Genomic DNA, 23,348 nt, shown 5'->3' on the forward strand with positions numbered 1-23,348 from the left:
GTGAGCTGTGATGCTACAGCACTCTATTGAGGACGACATAGTGAGACTCTGCCTCAAAAATAAATAAATAAAAAAGAAATACACCCTCAATGAATCCCCAACAATAAAAAAAGAAAAAGAAATACAAAAGTATAGCTCATTCACAGAAAAGAACAAACTGTGCATGAAAAAGATCTGATGGAAGATTTATTAAAGAACAAACAAAAACTACGGTCTTAAAGATACTCAAAGAACTTGTGGAAAAAGTCAAGTAAACAATATGTGAAAAAAATGGAAATATTGAAAAAGAGACAGAAATCCTCAAAATAGACCAAAAAGAAATTCAGAGATGAAAAACACAATAAACGAAGTGAAAAATTTCTTAGAGGAATTTAAGGGTAAAATGAACAGACAGAAAAATCAGTGAGGTTAAAGATAGGACAATAAAAACTACCAAAGCTGAAGAATAGAAAAAAAAAAAAAAGAAATTGAAGAGAAGTGGACAAAGCCTCAGGAAATTTTAGAAAAAATCAAGTAGCCTAACCTGTGCATTATGCAGGTTTTATAAAGAGAAGAGAAATAAAAAAGTGGATATTTGAAGTTATAATGGCTGGAACTTTCCCAAATTTGATGAAATGCATAAATATACACATCCAATAATCTCAATGAACACAAAAAGGAGAATTCAAAGTTACTCACAAAAAGGCATATAATAACAAAACCAAAAGCCAAAGACATAGAATCTTGAAAGCAAAAAGAGAGAAGGAACTCATTACAGAGAAGGGATCTTTAATAATATTTTTAGCTGATTTCTTATCAGAAAATTTTAAGGCCACAAGGCAGTGAATGGGCCAATATATTCAAAGTGCTAAAAGAGAAAACTGTCAATTAAGAATCCTATATATGACCAAATTGTCCTTCAAAGGTGACTGAGATATGGTGAAATTCCTAGATACAAAAAAGGTGAGGGATTTTATTACCACTAGACCAGTCCTGCAAGAAATGTTCAAGGGAGTCTTGCAGGGTGAAATAAAGACATTATACAGGGTGGACATGAAGTTCATGTGGAATTTATGATGTTAAACTATTTTAAATTGCACACAAACTTTATGTCCACCCTGTGCAACAACTCAAAGCTGTATGAAGCAACACAGATTTCAGTGAGATAAACATATGGGCAATTATAAAAGCTAGTATTAGAACAAGGACTTGTAATTCTACTTTTGTTTTTTTTCATAATTTAAGAAGCAAAAGTATTTTTTAAAATTAGTCTAGAAGCTCGTATTATTATAATTTTAAAATTATAATTTTGTAGATATATACGTTGTTTTCAGCCTAATTCAAAAGAGTAATACATTTAAATATCATTCATTTACATTTTGGGACATATAATGAATAAACATTTGATTCTATGTTATCAACAAATGAAAGATTTGTAGATGAAGCTATATAGAAATGAAGTTTAAGTATGTTATTAACATTAAGCTTCTATAAATACTAAATAGAATGTATCTCCAGTATAAACACAAAATAGATATAGAATATTTGCAAAAACAATGAAAATGAAATTTAAACATCTTAGTTCAAAAATTTAACTAAACATGAAAGTAGACAGTTATGAAGGAAATGAGGGACAAAAGCATTCTAAGGCACATGCACAAAGAAAACCAAACAGCAAGCTGTCATCCTTATTAGCATGGATATGCAAAATGGATTAAACTCTCCAGTCAAAGACAGAATGTGCCGGACAAAGGAAAAAAAAAAAAAAAAGAACATGATTTAACTACAAAGTGTATACAAGAGATTCACTCTAGATCTGAAGACACAAATATGTAGTATTTTCAACGTAAAAGGATAAAGAAAGGTGTCCCATGCAAATAATCACCTAAAGGGAGCAGGAGTGACTAGTCTTCTTTCTTCTTCAATTATTGAGGGAGTTTGAGAAGCATTGATATTAGTTCTTTAAATGTCTCATAGAATTAGAAGTGAAACCACCAGGTCCAAGGCATTTCTCTGCCAGGAGTTGTTAATAATTCGATCCTTTTATGAATTATAGGCCTATTCAGACATTCTATTTCTTTGTGAATTATTCTTAACTGAGCTTGTGTTTCTAGGAGTTTATTCATTTCGTCTGGGTTATCTGATTCACTGGCATAGAATTTCTCATATTACTCCCTCGTTATTTTATTTTATTTTATTAGAGCAAGAATCTTACTCTGTTGACCATGCTAGAGTGGAATGGTGGGATCATACTTCACCTGGTCAATAAAGATTGCACATAAGTCTGGCACAGTGCTCACACGTGTATTCCTTGCTCCTTGAGAGACTGAGGCAGGAGGATTACTTGAGGCTGGGAGTTTGAGACCTGCCTTGGCATTACAGTGAAACCTTATTTAAAAAAAAATAAAAATAAAAAATTAGCTAGGCGTGGTGGTCCACACCTGTAGTCTCAGCTACTTCAGGGGGAATTTGAGATTGCCATGAACTATTAAGATGCCAATGCATTCCAGCCTAGGTGACTCTGTTAGGAAAAAAAAAAAAAAAAAGACCCAGCAATCTATATCCAGAAAAATTATTTCAAATAAAGACATTCACAGGCAAAGAAAAAGTGAGAAAATTACTCACCACAGGTGTGTCTAATAAGAAAAGTTAAAAAAAGTTCTTTGCACAGAAGAAAAATAAGAAAGATTAGAAGTATGGAGAATCCTCGAAGAACTTAAACTAGACCTCCCATTTGATCCTGCAATCCCATTACTGGGCATCTACCCAGAAGAAAAAAATCAGATTATCATAAGGGCATTTGCACTAGACTGTTTATCACAGCTCAATTTACAGTTGCCAAATTGTGGAAACAACCTTAATACCCAGAAATCCAGGAATGTATTAATAAGCTGTGGTATATGTATACCATGGAATACTATACAGCCACTAAAAAGGATGGTGACTTTATATCTTTTGTATTAATTTGGATGAAGTTGAGATACATTCTTCTTAGTAAATCATCACAAGAATGGAGAAGAAAGAATCAATGTACTCAATTCTGACATGAGGATAATCGAACCATCATGTTCAGGGGGAATTTGAGATTGCTAGTACATGGTGGGGGGAGGAGAAATGGGGAAAGCTGAGAGAGGGAAGGAGGAGGGGTGTGGGACCATGGTGTGTGACACACCTTTTAGGGATGGAGCACTATTATTAGAAGGACTTCACCCAGAAAATGTAAACAGTGTTACCTGGCTCTGTACCCTCAATGATTCCCCAACAATAAAAAAATGAAAAAGAAAGAAAGAAATACTGCAAAAAACAAAAAGAAAAGAGAAGATTAATGAATAAATAAAACCAAAACAAATTATACGAGTTTTATAAATATGTCTTAATTCTAAAATAATGTTTAAAATTATAACAGTATAGTGGATGATTATAGCAAAAGGATAATTAGAATGAATTATAGCAATGCCATATAAATTCTTTTAATGCCTGAACACAGATATGTTTTCAGTTTTTTGTGTCTTTTAAAATTTGTTTCATCAATGTTTCATTGTTTTCAATGTACACACCTTTTACCTCCTTATTTATTATTTTGGATACTATTGTGAATAATTTTTTTTATTTTTTTGCATATTTTATTGTGAGTGTATGGAAGCACAGCTAATTTTTTGATGATTTTGTATTCTACAGCTGAACAGAATTTGTTTATTTGTTCTAATAGTTTTTTGGTAGACTCTTTTGAATTGCATAACATAAGATCACATCGTCTGCAAACAGAGACAATTCTACTTTTTCCTTTCCAATTTAGATGTCTTTAACTCATTTTTCTTGCCTAAGTGCTCTAATTAGGGCTTCCAGAATTATGTTAAACAGAAGGGGCAAAATATTCTTGCCTTGTTTCTGATCTTAGAGGAAATGTTTTTAGCTAAGTATGTTAGCTGTGAACTTGTCATATATTGTCTTTATTATGTTGGGGTATTATTCTTTCTAGGCTTAACCTGTGGAGAGTTTTTATCATAAAAAGAATGTCGAATTTCGTAAAATGTGTTCTATACATGTATTAAAATTATAGTGTGACTTTTATCTCTCATTATATTATTGTGATATATCACATGTGTTGATTTGAGTATTTTGAGTCATCCCTGCAACCCAGGAATAAATCTTTCATGATTATGGCTTTTAATTTTTTCTTTTTTTTTTCAGGGCTCTTAAAATCAGTTTTATAATATTTTATTGAAGACACTATGTGAAAGCACAGATTTTAGAGAAAGTTATGCATCACATTGAGCTGAATTTCTTAAAGTTTCAAGTTATCATGCTTGAACTCATATACAATAGCTCATATAATTATAGGAATAATTTTTCATTTATGTCCTGCTGCTATATCTTTTCTTTCCCCAAAGACTATCTGCAGAATCAGAATGGTGATTTTTGTTTTGTAGAATATTCATTAATTCTGTTTCTCTTAATCAAAAAAATGTTCTGAATGGCAGTATTTTTATTTATTCATTTTATCTATTTAATTCATGAAATTAATGATTATAGATAAGATCTTTTGAAATTTTTTCATTATTAAAGAAAACATCTCCCAGCCAGGCGTTGTGGTGGGCGCCTGTAGTCTCAGCTGCTCAGGAGGCTGAGGCAGGAGAATCGCTGAAGCCCAAGAGCTAGAGGTTGCTATGAGTCCTGTGACATCATGGCACTCTACTGAAGGCGGTAAAGTGAGACTCTGTCTCTACAAAAAAAAAAAAAAAAAAAATCTCCCAATGCCTGAATTAGCTGCCTAAACTGCCACTAAATTTTCTCATTACCTGAGATGCTGCTATGGTGGAAAAGCACAATCAGATATTTAACCCTTAAAAAGATAATAGCATCCGGGTGATACCTGTGGCTCAGAGGAGTAGGGCACCAGTCCCATATGCCGGAGGTGGCGGGCTCAAACCCTGCACTGGCCAAGAACTGCAAAAAAAAAAAAGATGATGGGGTCATGCAGGACATGGTAGATTTTTACTAGTTTCCTAATTATTACCTTAGTAACAACTCATGGCTAAATTCAGCTGATGACTTCATTTATTGATTTTAGCACATGCTTTTATGAATAAACTGGTTTCTAGTCATTATGAAAAATAATTCTTGGGCGGCGCCTGTGGCTCAGTCGGTAGGGCGCCGGCCCCATATACCGAGGGTGGCGGGTTCTAAACCCGGCCCCGGCCAAACTGCAACCAAAAAATAGCCGGGCCTTGTGGCGGGCGCCTGTAGTCCCAGCTACTCGGGAGGCTGAGGCAAGAGAATCCCTTAAGCCCAGGAGTTGGAGGTTGCTGTGAGCTGTGTGAGGCCACGGCACTCTACCGAGGGCCATAAAGTGAGACTCTGTCTCTACAAAAAAAAAAAAAAGAAAGAAAAATAATTCTCTAAACTACTATAAAAATTTTCAAATACTAATAAAAATGAGATATTTGGGGGAAGCCTTGCCAAATTTCTTATTATTTTATAATAATCTAATAAAATGTGTATGACAAAATTCAAAGACATAATTGTGGAAACAATCATTCGAATGAAATCAAAATTTCATTTCTCACAGTTTTTAAATGTACTCAGAGATCTAAAATTACCTTTTTCTCCTATTGCCTCTTTTTATATTCTCAGGCTTTCTGAACCTTCCTGCCAGGCTTTAGGAACTATACTTTGGGAAGAGAAAAAGAAAAGAGCATCATCACTGTTCTAATTAAAGCATGAGTGAAACGTTGGATCAGTCCGTAGACTAGCGGACCTTGGTTGTCAATCTGGAAGGTCATGTTGTCATTGTGCAATACTAGGGGAAGACTTTTAAATTTTAATTCATAGATTTTTGTGCGATGCATTAATCCTCCAATAATCTAATTAATCCACAAAATTTTCTTCCTGCCACATCGAGGCGTAGCGTTATCATTTCACTTCCGACTTCTTTTCAATGAATCGTCTATTTTCTCAGATTTTCTGCACTGCAGATGCCATTCAGTTTATTGCGTCATATTTTAAAAGCCAAAGGTTTGTAATACCCTCAATATTGTGCTTCTGGATATGGTAACCAGATGAAATTCTATGAAAAATTTCTTTATTCATGTCATGGCTAGGAATAAAGGCTGTGTCTAATATCTGGGTAAAGTTAGAGAATATGCAGGGATTTAAAATGTCTATCACTGACTACATGATTTTATAAGAATAGAAGATTCTTATATTGATTTACTTAGTCATTTTTTCTGAGCTTGAAGCACGTGTCGACTGAGAAGCTAACACAGGCCCTGCCCTAGAGAATTCGCAGGCTAGTGGAAGAAACAGACTGGAAACAAGAGAACTCTGACAGTGGCAAACCCTTATTGCTAGATGCTGAAAGGACTCTTCAAGCTCAAAGAAGACAGTAAGTGGACGAAAAAATAGATTGTTTCCATAAATCATATTAAATGTTTAGCTAATAATATTCTGATTCTTTCTTGTCAACTATTGTTTTCTCCCTTGAGGTTCTGTGATAAAAATAAAAAATGTGTTTTTTACAAAGATATTGAATATTAAATTATTATGGTTGCTTTTTTCACTGTTCACATCATATAAAAGTTTTAAATGATTTATAGGCAATATTGAAATTAATATTTTAAGCACATTCTTTTAATTTTGATGCATTTTTCTCACCTTTCAATCTAAGAATCTGGACTTTATAATTTCAGTTAGCTTGTTACTTTGAATGTACACCTTCAAAAAAAATTATCTTGTTACTTAATGTTCACAACCATCTCTCAAGGTTTTTATACTTAGTGGTAAATTTAGCATAGACAAGAGGTGAAAAATTGTCTCTTTTAATATCTATATTTACTCTTCAAATAGCTCACATGTGCACACACATTTCACTCCGCTGATTTTACCTTATTACAATTCATTTGAGCAGGCTGAGATCAATTTTGTTTTTCTCAGACTACCGTGATGACTGCACTTCCTCCCAATCTTTTATGCTTAACAACCAGATCTGCATGAAGAAGAAAAACTGCATGTGGGTGTCATCTGCCAAGAAGTAGAACCAATGATTCATCTTTGGACTTGCCTCTCCTTTATGGACTCAACCTCAGCGCTCTGTTCAATTTGAGATTATAAAACCCTGAAAGTTATCACAAGGTGAATTTCAAAAAGTTGAATTTATGATGGGTGTGAGGATAATTTGCTGACAACTTTAAATAGTAAGCACTCGTTTCAATTATAAACATATCCAAATTGCTTTGTTTTTCTCATAAGAGATTCAGCATCTTGAAACAAAGATTTGCTATCAAAGAAGCTCTCCGGGAAACATCTGCTCCCCGTCTCTAAAGCCCGAGACAGGTGAAATATAACTTTGGCTATATAAGGTAAGTTTTAAGGCTTTAGCAATGGAGAGGAACTTATTCATTACCTTTGTGTCAGGAACAGAATTAACAGTCTCCTTTAAAAAGCAAAAACGTCAGACCTGTTTCCAATATATTTGTCTCGTCTGAAGTACATGCTGTTTGCCCTATATAAATCTGTCAATGTAAATAACATACTAATAAAATACTACTTCTTCCCAATTTTAATGCTGCTTAAACGTTTGTATGTTTAATGTTTGGGGATATTCCCTAGGCATTTATACATAAAAATAGGGCCATGTATTATCAAAGCTAGAAATGTATAGAGAATCTTTCTTCTGGAGGGCTTAATGATCTATAAATTCTTACTTATTAGTACTTGTAGAAATGTAGGATGTTAATAGAAGATGCTATGCAAAAAATAACCCATAAATTAACAAACATAAAAATGTATACAAAGTCACTAATGATTTCTTAAATGCTTTGAAATACTATTGGCGTAAAATAATTTAAAGTGGTGCTTGCTTTGGCAGCACATATACTAAAATTGGAAGGATACAGAGAAGATTAGCATGGCCCCTGTACAAGGATGACACGCAAATTTGTGAAGTGTTCCATATTTAAAAAAAAAAAATTAAAGCATGAAAATACTAACTGCGGAAAAGGCTGTGTAGCAAAGTGAAACACATATGAACTCCTAGTGAGAGTAGAAATTGTTATCACCCCTTTGGGAAAGTCACTTGACTTGAAGGTAAATGTATACCTGTATCTTTGCAAATAGACTTCTAATCATATACTTTAGAGCAGCCTTGTTGAATAGGAATATAATGCAAGCCTCATATGTAAATTTAGATTTCCTGATAGGCACATTAAAAAATGCGTGATACAAAATATAATAATACATTTTATTTAACTCATATCTAAAATATCATCTCAACATGGGATCATTATAAAATTCTTCATGATATATATTGTGATCATTTTTCATTCTACTGTCTCCAAAATCATGGATTTATTTCATGCTGAGAACACATCCCAAATTGGAACAACCCCATTCAAGTGCTCAGGGGCCACCTGTGGCCAGGGTTTCCTGTACTAAAAATGCAGCTTTAGAAACCTCATTCATGTGTGTCTCAGAAGACATGCACAAGTACGCTCAGAGTGGCATTGTTTTTGATAATCTGTATCAGTAAAGGCTGAATCAGTAAAACAGAGCCAATACTAGCAATCTTATAGAGAGAATTTGGAATCAAAAGCTACTTACAATGGTATTAGAGGTGCTAAAAACCCTCCCAAACCAATAATCAGTGAGGCCATCAGAGATTAGCAACTGCAACACGCAGCTATCTATACCTCCTCAGGTAGTCGGATAAAAGGACAACGTGATGTCCTTTATGATGAAGTCCAAACTGCTTACAGTCTCCTAGAGAAATTTTAATGATCTTGCCGCTGTATGCGTCTCCATTTTCAACTTCAAAGAACTCCCTACTCTCATCATATGTGCCAGTCTTATCAATCTACATACGGTTCCCAGAATATACTATTGTGTTTTTATTTCACATCTTCATGCCATTGCAGGTGCAGTACAAGTTACTTGAAATGTTCTTAACAACACTCTCCCTGATCATGGTCTGCTCTTTCTGACCTCAGACAGACGTAAACGTTTTCAGTAAGAAAACTGTCTTCTCTTCAGCTCTCACTTGCCAAGCTGGGTTAGCCACAATTCTGTAATAACCATAGCAACCCTAAGCATACTCAGACTTAAACACTTCTTATGTCTTTTGTAATATTGGTCTTAAATTTTAGATTGTCCTACTGTATAATAGAATATTTGAGGGTAGGTATGTTTATAATGTCCTTATTCCCACATAGTAGGGATCAGAATGAACTTAATAAATAAAATGTCTAAGTAAAAAACTTGTAACACAAAAGTACTTTGGAATTAAATTACCTTAGTTTAAACATGTTCTCTAAAAGTATATTAGTTGTAACTATTGAGTCTGTCCATACTGCTGAACCATGATTAGCCAAGGCAAAGTGTAATGAAAACTATATCTAAATAATGAAGGCCACTCACTATTAATTTAGAAAATACTAATTATTCATTTCATATATTTTTAACTTAACAATTTAGTATGTTTAGTATACCACAATAATGTAGAAAATAAGGAATATATAGTATTTTTTAAACAGCAAAGAAATAATAAAGTATATTAAAATTTCCTTGCAGCTTAGACAATTATTCCAGAAAAAAAGAAAAGATAAGATAAATCCCAATTGCTTAAGTAGTAACAGGCTATATTTCTTTGGGAAATTTTTTTATGCTTATTATGTTATATGAAAATAACCTCTGCCAGGAACTATTTATCCCTTTTATTGAATTCAGGGGAAAAAAATACTTTCACATACCTAACTCTTCATGGTAGTGTGACTAATGTGAAACTTTGGAATCGAATCTGAAAACTGATCATATTTCTCTTCCTGAATTCAATTTAAAAGACATGCCAAATAATAATAAAATGGCAGGAAGAATGAAAGAGCACGTGGACAAGTATCGTGCATCTATTTTAGTATTATAATGCATTTGAGAGTCTTTGACAGTATTTTCTTTGCTCCTATAATTTAAACAAGAAGAAAATATCTAGCAATTTTTATCAAAAATAATGTAATTACTGCAAACATCAACAAAGCTAATAAGTATATTTGCTTTGGCTGGGTTTATTGATGTTTGAAATTTTCTTGGCATTAAGACCAGTGTTGTTTTTCTAGTAGCTATCTGTTTGTGAGCACTTGGAAACCAATGCCTTTGTGGTGTGTGTATGTATGTGTGTGTGTCTGTGTGTGAATATGCTTGTGCTCAGGGATTAATATGAGTGGGTTAGTATAATTTTGAACACCTCTTAAAATTATGATCTGAGGTCCACAGGGAAAGTGTGTGTTTCATAGCAAAAACAGACATAGAACTTCAGCCCTTATTCCATCATTTCCATGAATACGGACAGTTTGACTCACGACCTTCTTTGCAAAATAAATAAATTTTAAAAATTTGTTTCATCCTTTCTTTTGGTTGTTTATTCGAATCATAAAGACTAGCAAGGTTTCAACATTTCAATTTACTTTGTTTTATAGAGACTTATTTTCTTTAGTGAGCAAGATTTAAACACATACAATGAACGTCTAACAAAAATGGAGACTTTTAAATGCGATGTATGATTTCAAAGGGAAAAAAGTCTGGCCAGTGCCCAGTCTCTAGAAATAACCCATCTCAGCAAACTGTTTTGAAGTCTTTTTATTTCCTATATTCACTGTGTTTTCCTGATTGCCTGCTTTAGTGCTAATTGTTGAGCATGTTTATTCTTCCTTAAGTTTTTCTGAGTAAATTATTTATTTATTTATTTATTTTTTTGTAGAGACAGAGTCTCACCTTATCGCCCTCGGTAGAGTGCCGTGGCGTCACACAGCTCACAGCAACCTCCAAATCCCTGGGCTTAGGCGATTCTCTTGCCTCAGCCTCCCAAGTAGCTGGGACTACAGGCATCTGCCACAACGCCCGGCTATTTTTTTTGTTGCAGTTTGGCCGGGGCTGGGTTTGAACCCGCCACCCTCGGCATATGGGGCCGGCCCCCTACCCGCTGAGCCACAGGCGCCACCCTTTCTGAGTAAATTATAACTTGCTCTCTTTTTAACCACTCACCATTCTTCCTAGCATGTATCCATTCAGAAATCTTGTTCCAGTAATACATGACCCCAGCGGGAGCTGGGGATCTGTCAGATGGGATGCCATAAAAACTTATGTTGTTGGGCGGTGCCTGTGGCTCAAAGGGGTAGGGCGTTGGCCTCATATACTGGAGGTGGCGGGTTCAAACCCAGCTCTGGCCAAAAACTGCAAAAAAAAAGCCTATGTCATCCATGGTTTTGATTGTACAAAAGGTGATTTTTTCCTGCACTTCAGATTTTGTTAATGTGATTTGTGTGGCTGAAATTTCTATATCCTTTTCTATTTGATTCTTCTGAAAATTCATGTTTTTTAAAAATCATAAACAAATGTATCATTATTCATAAATGAGTTCTTAATTTTCTAGGTAATTAAATTTGAGAAACTTCAACTGTTCTATACAATATTTGCAAAATTTTATATTAATATACATAGAAATGTTATATATACACATGGTCAAGTCCTTCTTTAACTTTCTTAAAGTTTTTCTAATAATTCTAATTTAGCTTGTCTCTCAATTTTATGAATTACATGAAAGGTGGAGAATATTATACAATCTGGTAAGTTTTGGGAGGGTAGACTAATTTTTTGGAAAACAATGTGAGTTGAACTTGATAACATTGTGCATTTGAAAGAATTATCAAAATTGAAAATATAATGTCTTAAAGTGTCTTAATAATAGGTCATGTTTTTAAATAATCTATATGTAAACCAGCACTACATCAACTATGCCAAAATATTTTGTTGCATAGAAAATGTTGAAATTCCCTTGCAAAAATACATATTTCTTTGGCACTGTTTATTATTAACATATATTATTGGCACTGTTTCAGAGACAAAGTCAGTGTGAATGAACTTAGTTAAGTGAAATCAACTATTATGATCAAGTATCACTGTGCTTAGTGAAATAGGCATTTGTCAATCACCTGCAACTAAGAACACTACACATAGAATACAATTAATGATACCAGGATATAAATAAAGAACAAGAAAAAATTTATAAAATGAATTAAATATATAATTAAAATTTACGTTTGTGAATATTTTAATACTAATAACATAAAACATTTAAATAAATGTAGGTAAAATATAATTTACACTTTTGCAATTTAGTCCATAACTAAAAAGTTTAAATTTTCCCCACAATTTCTGCCATTAATATATTTCACTTTCCTTTAAATCAGGAAAACAGCCAAGATACCTTGGAAGATTTTGTTGTTACTGCTTTCTACATCAGACTTCTTGTTCAATTATATTGGTAAAGTTGGGCTAGAGGCAAAAAAAAAAAGAAAATCCATGGAGAATTATTTTCTTCTAGGAAAGAGATACATTCAAAGGGGGGGGGGACATCTTTAAATTTCACGGGACTTCTCTTTATTGTAGCTCTAAGGTGTTTCTTCATCTCCACTTTAGAAAACTAGTTTTTCAATCTTTCTAGAGGATTTTCGGATTTTTTTTTTTCTTTTTAAGTGCCAAAGTATTCTTTAAGTCCCATAGGGAAAAAAAAATTTATATAATGTTGACTTGACTACAAAGGGGATTCCAACAACTCCAAGATGCTTCATTCTTATTTTTATGAACAAAGTTGTTGCCTTTGGCTTCCAAATAACCAAAAAGGTAACTTGTTGGAAATATGACCAAGGCTAGAATCAAATGGATCTAATATAACATGTTTCCACTTGACTATTATGCCAGACTAAAATTTGTAAAGATATATGGAATTGAAGTATCTAAATTCAGATTGTTTGTTGGCTCTGGCATAGTAAGTGAAAGCAATCATAGTACCATTGGTAGATAATTATTGTAATCATGTGTGGGGTAATATCCATTAACATTTTATTCTCATAATATTAGATGCTAAAGTAAATTAATATTTCAAATATAATATTTACTAATATATGTCTAATCATTATTTTTCTGTTCTCAATTCTAACAGTTATGACTTCTATATTATGGAACGAGGAGGGGGGAGAAGCTTGTACTACTTTTAAAAAGTTTCCTAATAAAATTTTAATTATTATTTAGTGAGATTTTAACATGTTTAGGTAATGAGAATATAATTATAATTTTGAAAATTTCATACGCACTTAGAAAGTATTTTTAAAAATCAAGAATGTAGTGACCTATGAAAACAATTTATACATTTTTTTTTTTGCAGGTTTTTTTTTTTTTTTTTTTTTTTTGGCCAGGGCTGGGTTTGAAGGCGCCACCTCCAGCATATGGGACTGGCGCCCTATCCCTTTGAGCAACAGGTGCCGCCCAACAATTTATAAAATTATACTGAGATCTTATCTAATATTATGAAAAAAAGACTTCTGACATTTCTGACAGATCAAAGAGCAAACCATCTTAAAGATTATTTTTATTAATATTGCATCTTACCATTAAAAAGAAATTATTTTGATATGAATTTTAAATACTCTTTTGCTAGATGAAAACATTTATACAATATTTTTATTTTTTTAATGTATAAAATCAGGTGAATTGAATTAACTGCAAAATGGAACTTCATGGTTCTGAAAGCAATCTGATTCCTCAGGTAGCCAAGGACAACGGATTTATTAGCAAGATGGATAGAAGGGGAAAAACAATAACTGAGTGAATATAAAAATATCAGATAAACTGTGGGATTATATATTGCATCATATAAACCTTTTGGACTGTGTCTCCAAGCAAAATATATCTTTGTTGTCAGTTCTGCTGGTACCAAGCTGCAGAATTTGGAATGTTATTCCAAAATTTAAAATTGGAGAAACAAGTGAAAGAAAGGAAACACACTGCTCAAAAGAAATAAGCTAATTTTAAAAGCAGACTTCATTGTTACTATATTGAAATAAGGTTCTTGATCATTTGATCTTACCCTGTGTGGTGCATAGCAATGCAGTTACACAATATATTTGAATAAGGATTATTATAATTTACTAAGAGGTGCTGCAGGGGATTAGGAAACTTGGAAGGCCAGCTCTGCACTTCCATAACACACATCTCTGCCAGATAATTAACCTTGCTGTTTGTTTAGCATTTGCTGAATGCTTCATTACTGATTCAGTCAATTATCTCCTGGTAATGACCGCTACAGAAGGTAGAATTGCTTAATTAAAATTATTTAGATCAAGGAGGAACTTTGATTGGGCCATGCATATTAGAAAGGCTTGATTAATCTCGATGAGATATAGCTCATGTAGGCTTTACCTTATTACCTCAAAATGCCAAATTTATTCTTTTTTGAATCAAAAATAAAATACGATATTTTTCCTTAGCCAATCACATTAAATAAAATAAGACAGCAGCAAGGGGGTGCATAAAAATCAATCTTCTGGGTGTCGATTTTAAAAATGTTTGAAGGCTGAAAATGGAGTCCTATTTATTTAGTAAAATGCAGTTGATATAAATTAGGAATTCCCTATTGTCTGAAGGAATGGGGTACCCAGATAGACTTGTCACTGTGTATACATACCAGTTAAAAGATGCAAATATATTTCATTTTCACTTTTCTTCATACATAGATACAGGTTAATTCTGTATCCTTTATTCGTGCCCATTTGAAAATGCCCACCTGATTTTAGAAGTGCCCAGTTGATATTCTTAAGGCACAAGCAATGATTTTTTTGTACATGAGTCAGAAGGCAGAATATAACAAACCTATTCCTTTTCAAATCTAGTTTCAGTTTGATCATGTCTAGATGTCTTCGATTGAGTAAAGAGCTATTTTTTTTAAACGAAGATACACTTCTTTTCTAGCTGTAGCTAGATCAAAGAATAGTATTTAATCTTCTTGCCATCATAGTATAAAATTTTATGTCAACTTTTTAAAAGTGCAATCAAGTAAGAATTGACTGTGTTTTGAGTTTGTTTTTCTTTTATTTGGTCACGGGGCAACTGTCAGAGATAACAGCTGTCAAACTTAGTACTTAAGGAAATCGGACATCTCATACTCAATGAACTAAGGCTGGAAGAAAGGACTTGAAGTAATTACAACAAACGAGGGGCGCTACAATAATGAGAAGCTAAGATGCTGTAAGAGACAAAGTAGAGACCCAGAAATTTTCAGCTGTCTGGAGTTCCTAGGGTGGAGGAACACAAGGAACAGGGGGTGTTCGTGGAACATACCCACCAAGGTATCCCAGGAGAAGCAGGCCTTCCTGCAGGGTGGCCCATGTAGAGCAGAGGAAATCCAGTCACTCACTGCCGAGAAGCCACTTAGATCAAGAGGCTGGTGGGCATTTCCCTGCCAACTAGTGTCATACATTTATACTATTTTATTTCTATGTTTAATGTAAAAAGAGAATTTTCATTTAGGGAGAGCAAAGAGAAAATTTAGAGCATTTCCAAATACAGTTGGAAGTGGGTCCTTCTCATGGAGGAGAAAAGAGGAGAAAGATGGAAATGCAGAGGCCTGTAGAGGAGTAAATACTGTATTGAAATTGGCTGCAAGTCTTTCATTGACCTCTCTGCACCTCCAGGGAGCTCTATAGGTCATTGATGACCTGCGTTTCTTTATACCCACATTCTTAAGGGCCCTCCAGGCTTTCTGATTGAGGAGGCCAGGTTTTCCTCCTCCCCATTCCCTGCCCCAAGCCTCTTTCTTTGTGTCTGTTCTGATTTCCCCTTGAGTCCTAAAATCTTGAAGGGAAAATGATAATTCTTAGCTACTTCCTTCTGTCAAAAGGGGGCTTTGGCCTACCTGTCAGGGACCCTCTTCAGATTCCCTACTCTAAAGAAGTTTCAGGACGTCAGAAGTTTCTGGTCTCTTGGTCAAAAGGTTTTATCAGGATACTTTTTCTTCCATTCTTGAGATACTTTACTATGAAAAATATGTATCCAATGTACTCAGCCCTACTATGAAACTAATTTTTGGCTTTAATATGAAAGCTATAACCCAGTTATAACCTAAGAATATGGGGAATGGGGAGAGGAAGGAGGGAGGGGGAGGATGAGCAGAGGGATTGTGATAGGTGGGATTATACCTGCCGTGCATCTTACAAGGGTACATGTGAAACTTAGTAAATGTAGAATATAATTGTATTAACACAATAGCTAAGAAAATACCAGGAAGAGTATGTTAACCCATGTGATAAAAATGTGTCAAACTGTTTATAAAACCAATGTATGGTGCCCCATGATCACATTAATGTACACAGCTATGATTTAATATTAATAAAAAAGAGGTTTTATCAGGATTTGCTGGAATCCCTGCATCACCATCATTTCAAATGTGAAGCTGTGGGACTTGGAACAATAGTAATCATGTAAATTTAGCAATGAGATTGGAAAAGTGGAGTTCAAACAGTAAGAAAAGGATTATCACGTTTTTAAAAATAGCAGAAAGCCATACAACACAGTGTTCTTAGAAATGCAGATATAAGGGGTTAGTGTCCCCTCTCATCACCATCTCACCTACAGAGAAGACCAGGGCAAATGATAGATATGAGGACAAATAATACTAAAATTTACACAGTGTTATGGATTTGGGCTTAATATTATGAAGAATTAAAAGGCAAATAACAATTGCGTAAATCAGAAATGATTACTATTTTTCATATAACCAGAATTATTTGAAAATAAAAAAGACAGACACATTAATATAAGAAAAGACAAAAACTTGTATGAGAAATTCACAGAAAATTGTTCATATATGTGAACAAAGTTAAATAGCCTTCAAATCAAACACACAAATATCCGCTTTAATTGTTATAGAAAACTTTAAAAAGTGTCGCTTCAGCAGCACATATACTAAAATTGGAATGATATAGAGAAGATTAGCATGGCCCCTGCTCAAGGATGACACACAAATTTGTGAAGCGTTCCATATTTTTCATGTATACCATGGAATATTATGCAGCCATAAAGAAAGATGGAGACTTTACCTCTTTCATGCTTACCTGGATGGAGCTGGAACATATTCTTCTTAGCAAAGTATCTCAAGAATGGAAGAAAAAGTATCCAATGTACTCAGCCCTGCTATGAAGCTAATTTATAGCTTTCCTATGAAGGCTATAACCCAACTATAGCACAAGAATATGGGGAAAGGGCCAAGGGAAGGGAAAGGAGGGGGGAAGTCAGGGTGGAGGGAGGGTAATGGGTGGGCCACACCTATGGTGCATCTTAGAATGGGTACAGGCGAAACCTACTAAATGCAGAATACAAATGTCTACATACAATAACTAAGAAAATGCCATGAAGTCTACGTTGAATGGTTTGATGAGGATATTTCAGATTGTATATGAAAGCAGCACATTGTGCCCCTTGATTGCACAAATGTACACAGCTATGATTTAACAATAAAAAATAAATAAATTAATTAAATAAATAAATAAAAGAAAACTTAAGAATATAGTAAGGATAGAAATGAAAGTAAAATATCCTATAATCTTATTTTCCAGCATGGAAATAGATAAATTTCCTTCCATATATGATGTATAGATGCAAGTATAGAAGAAAATGTAAATGTTCTTACATCCTGTGATGATGACTTAGATCTTTATCCTTTTAAATGAGAAATTTTAATAATATCTACTATGCTTTAAGGACCATATTTCTAATGACTGCATGGTGTTTCATTTTATAAAATGTATATGCACCAAAAATTATGTATCCAGTTCTATATTGTTTGATTCTTAAGTTACTTTCATTTTATAAGTAGTATAAGTTAAGTGACACTGTCATAAAATAATTTTGCAATAATGTTTAAAATAACAAATGAAAATTCCTTTCAGGTAAGCAATAAATATAAAGAACAATAGTAGTCACTCTTGACAAGGTTGAAAGATAATTGCACTCTTTCACATTTTGAGTGAATTATATTTCCTTCTGGGATAATGATTTGTAATATATTTTAAAAATTTCACACTTTAGTAGAAAAATTATTTCTACTTTGAAAAATTACAATAAAAGCATTCAAAATTTCAATGTACAATTTGTTTATTTCAGTTGAGAGAAGTACATGTTGTTTATTAGTATAGAAGTAGAAAAAAAGTTATTTATTCCCTTAAAGTTGATATTTGTTTAAAATACCAACACAATTCATAGTTTTTGAGTGAAAAAGCAAACAAAGAAAGAACAAAAACAAATAGGGTATGAAATTAAAAATATGTATGTGAAAGTGCATTTATGTGTGCACATGTGATACCACAGGCTTGGACCCAGAGTTGCATAGGATAAAATTCTCTTGTAATTTTATTTGCTAGCCAAAATTGTTATTGGTAACTTGTACAACTTTAGAACTACCCCTAAGATGATTCAAAATCTATGTATTTGTTTAATTTTATCTAATGATAACTGAGGAATCTTACAATATTGTAAAAGCTAAAGTGCAAAGTAGGTCCTGCATTATTCAATGCTCATGGGTAAAAGCTAAAGTGCATAGTAGGTCCTGAATTTATTCAATGCTCAGGGGTAAGTATGAAAGATGACTAAATACGAAACCAAATACTGCCTCAAAATTTTGCCTATAGATTTGGAGAAGGAGATTTTTTTGTGTGAATTCTTATCCTACAAACTCATTCCTTTTTTTGCCATAAGTCAATGATATTTGCAGTGGCTAAAATTGTAAGAATCTTACAAAAAATTTAAGAAGGCCTAAGAGTAAGATGGTGGCTGAGTAACAGCTTCCTTGCATCTGGGCACCGTGAGTCTGGGGAGATAGGACTCCAGGCATCTCTGGCTGGTGGGATCTGCCTATCATCACCCCTGTGAGGATGCAGGGGTCAGCGAGAGACTTCTGGACCCCAAGAGGAGGACTAAAACAGTGGAAAACCGGCAAGTGGTCGCGTGTGTTCAATCGGTCTAAACCTGCCCAAACTGTAAGTTCAGTAGCAGCGAGACTGCAAACCAGAAAGGCCTTACCTGTGAACTGTTTTGGTGTCTTTGGACTTGGCATTCAGTTGAACTGCCTTGGGGAGAGCCTGAGCGGGAGTGCGGAGAACTTTGGCCGTTGTCTAGGCCCCAGTCTGAGCCGCTGAGCCAGATGGAGCTAATAGTGTTTGGGGGCGGGCCACAGGGAGCCATTGTGAGTGATCTGCCCTGGCAAGCTCCACCCTCAGGGTTGCAGAGCTAGAATCTGGGTGGGAGCTGGTAACCTAGCAACTGAGTAGCCTAAGGGTGGGGTCTGAGCCACCTTGCAGCCCTAAACCTCAGGGGCAGAGTGAGACCGGTTTTGGCACACTGGATAAGTGGATAGCCACTTCAGCAGTGATTCCAGCGACAAGCACTTTCCTGTGAAAGCTTCTGCTCAGCAAGTTTACAAGTTCAAAGTGCCTTTTAAGTGGGCTGAAGAGAGATTTAGGGTGTCTACCTGCTGGGGTTGGAGAAATCAGCAGCCTCTAGTCATATCAGAACTGTGATTAACATCTCATACCCCAGAAGACCACGTGTTGCCCAGACAATATTCAACAACATATTCATACTGTTTTGTTTTTGGTTGTGTTTTTTTTTGGTTTGGTTGTTTTTTTGTTTATTTTGATCTTGTTGATGTTGTTTTGTTTTTTAATTTCAACCTTTTCCATACATCTCTTTTTTCTTTCTCAATTTTTCTAGTTTAATTATAATTTCCCATTGCTGCCTTTTTCAATAACTAGAACTTCATTTTTGCTAGTGTTTCTACTGCTGTTATTTGGTTTTTCCAGCCAATTTTATCCCGTAAAGTTTTCAGTTTGCTTGTTTTGATTTGATTTATAGCATTTTTGTCTTTCCTCTCTACTTGGTGGATGTGGGGTACTGTGTTTGATCAGGTTAGCAAAGAGCTACTGACCTCAAGGGAACCACCCAACTGGGCACCCCCAGAAGGTGTTTTTTTTTTTTAAGGTTGTGTCGAAGTACCCTACTGTACACCTGTATTGCTCTGTCTCCCTCTTTCTCTGCCTCTCTTCTTTTCGTCAGTATTCCTTTTACCCACCTCATCTTCATTCTCTATTTTTTTTTCTTATCACTTGGTCCTCCTTTCTTTCATCCCTTTTTTGCACTTCAACCTTCTCACCCTTCTGGTCCTGTACCAAAAGGACTTATCAAACCCTTAGTCCACAGGCACGAGAAATTAAAGAGCAAGAGGAAGTGAAAGGAAAATTAGGGCAAGGAAACAGATAAAAGAAATCACTCATGAGGAAGAATCAGCAGAAAACTCCAGGCAACATGAAGAACCAGTTCAGAACAACCCCGCCAAGGGACCATGAGGGAGCTACTGCAGAGGATTCTACCTATAAAGAAATGTTAGGAATGACAGAAAGGGAATTTAGAATACACATGTTGAAAACAATGAAAGAAATGATGGAAACAATGAAGGAAACTGCTAATAAAGTGGAAAATAACCAAAAGGAAATCCAAAAGCAGAATCAAATAAGAGATGAACGATATGAAGAATATAAAAAGGATATAGCAGAGCTGAAGGAACTGAAACAGTCAATTAGGGAACTTAAAGATGCAATGGAAAGTATCAGCAACAGGTTAGACCATGTAGAAGAAAGAATTTCAGAGGTAGAAGACAAAGTTCTTGAGATAACTCAGATAGTAAAGGAGGCAGAAAAGAAGAGAGAGAAAGCAGAACATTCACTGTCAGAATTATGGGACTTTATGAAGCGTTCCAACGTACAAGTTACAGGAATCCCAGAAGGGGAAGAAGAATACCCCAGAGGAATGGAAGCCATACTAGAGAATATTATAAAGGAAAATTTCCCAAATATCACCAAAAATTCTGACACACTGCTTTCAGAGGGATATCGGACCCCAGGTCGCCTCAACTCTAACCGAGCTTCTCCAAGCCACATTGTGATGAACCTGTCCAAAGTTAAGACAAAAGAAATGATTCTGCAAGCTGGGACACAAAACAAATATCAACAGAATCGAAAGAATTAAAATTTTACCTTGTATCTTCTCAGACCATAAGGCACTAAAGGTGGAACTCAACTCTAAGAAAAATGCTCGACCCCACACAAAGGCATGGAAATTAAACAATCTTCTGTTAAATAACAGATGGGTGCAGGAAGAAATAAAACAGGAAATCATTAACTTCCTTGAGCATAACAATAATTAAGACACAAGCTACCAAAACCTGTGGGATACTGCAAAAGCAGTTTTGAGAGGAAAATTCATCGCTTTAGATGCCTACATTTGAAAAACAGAAAGAGAGCGCATCAACAATTTCCAAGCCATCTTATGGAATTGGAAAAAGAAGAACAATCTAAGCCTAAACTCAGTAGAAGAAAAGAAATCTCCAAAATCAAATAAGAGATCAATGAAATTGAAAACAAAAGAATCATTCAGAAAATTAATGAAACAAGGAGTTGGTTTTTTGAAAATATAAATAAAATAGATAAACCATTGGCCAGACTAATGAGGAATAGAAAAGTAAAATCTCTAGTAACCTCAATCGGAAATGATAAAGGGGAAATAACAACTGATCCCACAGAGATACAAGAGATCATCTCTGAATACTACCAGAAACTCTATGCCCAGAAACTTGACAATGTGAAGGAAATGAATCAATATTTGGAATCACACCCTCTCCCTAGACTTAGCCAGGAAGAAATAGAGCTCCTGAACAGACCAATTTCAAGCACTGAGATTAAAGAAACAATAAAAAAATCTTGCAAACAAAAAATGCCCTGGTTCAGTTGGCTTCACACCAGAATTCTATGAAACCTTCAAGGAAGAGCTCGTTCCTGTACTGCAGAAATTATTCCAAAAAATTGAGGAAGAAGGAATCTTCCCCAACACATTCTATGAAGCAAACATCACCCTGATACCAAAACCAGGAAAAGACCCAACCAGAAAGGAGAATTTCAGACCAATCTCACTCATGAATATAGATGCAAAAATTCTCAACAAAATCCTAGCCAATAGATTAAAGTTTATCATCAAAAAAGTCATTCATCATTATCAAGTAGGCTTCATCCCAGGCATGCAAGGCTGGTTTAACATACGCAAGTCCATAAACTTGCAAAAATAAAGATCACATGATCCTCTCAATAGATGCAGAAAAAGCATTTGATAAAATCCAGCATCCTTTTCTAATTAGAACACTGAAGAGCATAGGCATAGGTGGCACATTTCTAAAACTGATTGAAGCTATCTATGACAACCCACAGCCAATATTTTACTGAATGGAGTAAAACTGAAAGCTTTTCCTCTTAGAACTGGAACCAACAATGTTGTCCTCTGTCACCTTTTCTATTCAACATAGTGCTGGAAGTTCTAGCCAATACAATTAGGCAAGACAAGGAAATAAAGGGAATCCAAATGGGAGCAGAGGAGGTCAAACTCTCCCTCTTTGCTGACGACATGATCTTATACTTAGAGAACACCAAAGACTCAACCACAAGACTCCTAGAAGTCATCAAAAAATACAGTAATGTTTCAGGATATAAAATCAATGTCCACAAGTCAGTAGCCTTTGTATACACCAATAACAGTCAAGATGAGAAGCTAATTAAGGACACAACTCCCTTCACCATAGTTTCAAAGAAAATGAAATACCTAGGAATATACCTAATGAAGGAGGTGAAGAACCTCTATAAAGAAAACTATGAAATCCTCAGAAAGGAAATAGCAGAGGATATTAACAAATGGAAGAACATACCATGCTCATGGATGGGAAGAATCAACATTGTTAAAATACTTCCCAAAGCAATCTACCTATTCAATGCCATTCCTATCAAAATACCAACATCGTACTTTCAAGATTTGGAGAAAATGATTGTGCATTTTGTATGGAACTGTAAAAAACCCCGTATAGCTAAGGCAGTTCTTAGTAATAAAAATAAAGCTGGGGGGGCATCAGCATACTAGATTTTAGTCTGTACTACAAAGCCATAGTGGTCAAGACAGCATGGTACTGGCACAAAAATAGAGACATAGACACTTGGAATCGAATTGAAAATCAAGAAATGAAACTAACGTCTTACAACCACCTAATCTTTGATAAACCAAACAAGAATATACCTTGGGGGAAAGACTCCCTATTCAATAAATGGTGTTGGGAGAACTAGATGTCTACATGTAAAAGACTGAAAGTGGACCCACACCTTTCCCCACTCACAAAAATTGATTCAAAATGGATAAAGGACTTAAATTTAAGGTACAAAACAATAAAAATCCTCAAAGAAAGCATAGGAAAAACACAAGAAGATATTGGCCTGGGGAAAGACTTCATGAAGAAGACTGCCATGGCAATTGCAACAACAACAAAAATAAACAAATGGGACTTCATTAAACTGAAAAGCTTCTGTACAGCTAAGGAGACAACAACCAAAGCAGGAGACAACCTACACAATGGGAAAGCATATTTGCATATTTTCAATCAGACAAAAGCTTGATAACTACGATCTATA

General features: G+C 34.7%; 2 non-coding genes across 2 annotated transcripts; both read left to right on the plus strand.

The window, feature by feature from the left end:
* The first annotated feature begins 7,830 nt into the window (after positions 1–7,830).
* LOC128568202 (U6 spliceosomal RNA) lies at positions 7,831–7,937 on the plus strand. Its single transcript, XR_008375025.1, has one exon. It is a non-coding gene; the product is annotated as a U6 spliceosomal RNA (small nuclear RNA).
* An 8,801-nt stretch (positions 7,938–16,738) lies between these two features.
* On the plus strand, positions 16,739–16,844 carry LOC128568209 (U6 spliceosomal RNA). The gene has a single exon (XR_008375032.1). It is a non-coding gene; the product is annotated as a U6 spliceosomal RNA (small nuclear RNA).
* The last annotated feature ends 6,504 nt before the right edge of the window (positions 16,845–23,348 follow it).

Source organism: Nycticebus coucang, chromosome 16 (assembly GCF_027406575.1).
Source record: "Nycticebus coucang isolate mNycCou1 chromosome 16, mNycCou1.pri, whole genome shotgun sequence".
Taxonomy (NCBI): domain Eukaryota; kingdom Metazoa; phylum Chordata; class Mammalia; order Primates; family Lorisidae; genus Nycticebus; species Nycticebus coucang.